Genomic DNA, 1,986 nt, shown 5'->3' on the forward strand with positions numbered 1-1,986 from the left:
CATTTTCCAGCGAGTATCAGCGTATTGGTGCTGTAAGAGTAAAACATTCAGATATGGACTAAAAAACACGAACAAATTCACTTTTTGCCAAATTTCAGGGAAACGTTATTTTCGTGTTTTACACACAAAAACGCTATCAGATGAAGCTATTTGAGTGTATTTAAGTGTATTTCGTTATATGGCACATAATTTAACGCAGAGGTTGTTAAATTGCTGGTTTCTTTTAAAAAAATTTTAAAGAAACTAGCAATGCATATTACAATGCTTTCTTGTTTGGAAGGTGACCCTGAAGGTTGAACTGACTCCACACCCTTCTGGTTCATGTTCCCTCGTTAGGGACGATGATGCTCAAGGTAGAACTCAGTCGCCAGCCGATCTACCTTGAGCATCACCCTCCCTCTATATGAACCTCATTAATTTTGTACCTTTAGGGTCATCTACCTTCAGGAAATATTTAATAGATGAGTACCACAAGAATGGCAATGGTTAACAATGAAAATTATACACGGAAAATAATTTACAAATAGTTCGTCGATTGAAAGTGAATAAAATTATCGGACAGAGTGATAAATATACATGAAATATCCGAAATATAATGCTTGATACATATCCTCCGCACAAGACTGTTTTCTAATAATAATTATTATTAGAAAACATTGGAAAGTTGAATGGGTGCATATTTATACAGAATATAATTATCAGACACGGATTGAAATCTAGGGAAGTTGACCCTCAAGGTTGATTTGACTCCACTACCTTCAGGGTCATGTGCCCTCTTTAGGGACGATGATGCTCAATGTAGAACGCGGTCGCCAGCCGATGTACCTTGAGCATCACCCTCCCGCTATATGAAAGTCGCTATATTTGTACCTTGAAGGTCATCTACCTTCAGGAAATATTTAATAGATGAGTACCACAACCATGGCAATGGTTAACGACGAATATTATACACGGAATATAGATTACAAATAGACCGTCCATCGAAAGTGAATAAAATTATCGGACAGATCGATAAATATGCATGAAATATCCGAAATGTAAGGATTGGTACATATCCTCTGCACGACAACACTCTAATTAGAAAACATTGGAAAGTTGAATGGGGGCATATCTTTACAGAATATAATTATCAGACATGGATTGAAATCTAGGGAAGGTGACCCTCAAGGTTGAACTGACTCCACAACCTTCAGGGTCATGTTCCCTCTATAGGGACGATGACGCTCAAGGTAGAATGCGGTCGCCAACCGATGTACCTTGAGCATCACCCTCCCTCTATATGAAAGTCGCTGTTTTTGTATCTTGAGGGTCATCTACCTTCAGGAAATATTTAATAGATGAATACCACAAGCATGGCAATGGTTAACGATGAATATTGTACATGGAAAATAGATTACAAATCGTCCGTCCATCGAAAGTGAATAAAATTCTCGGACAGATTGCTAAATATGCATGAAATATCCGAAATGTAAGGATTGGTACATATCCTCCGCACGCCAAGCCTCTTATTATAAAACATTGGAAAGTTGAAAGGGTGCATATCTGTAGAGAATATAATTATCAGACACGGATTGAAATCTAGGGAAGGTGACCCTTAAGGTTTAACTGACACTACAACCTTCAAGGTCATGTTCCCTCTTTAGGGACGATGATGCTGAAGGTAGAACTCGGTCGCCAGCCGATGTACGTTGAGCATCACCCTCCCTCTATATGAAAGTCGCTATATTTGTACCTTGAGGGTCATCTACCTTCAGGAAATATTTAATTGATGAGTACCACAAGAATGGCAATGGTTAACAATGCCACAAACACTGCCACAAACACACACACTCCCACAAACACACACTCAGGAAAACCACACAAAAACACCACCACAAATAAAAACACACAGACAAAACCACACATAATCCACCACACACACACACACACAAACCACCACACACAGACACCACGACCGCACACACACAGATATAGCAACCACACACA

Source organism: Typopeltis vanoorti, chromosome 8 (assembly GCF_054136105.1).
Source record: "Typopeltis vanoorti isolate ZY-2024b chromosome 8, IOZ_Tvanoo_1.0, whole genome shotgun sequence".
In the NCBI taxonomy this organism is placed as follows: Eukaryota; Metazoa; Arthropoda; class Arachnida; order Uropygi; family Thelyphonidae; genus Typopeltis; species Typopeltis vanoorti.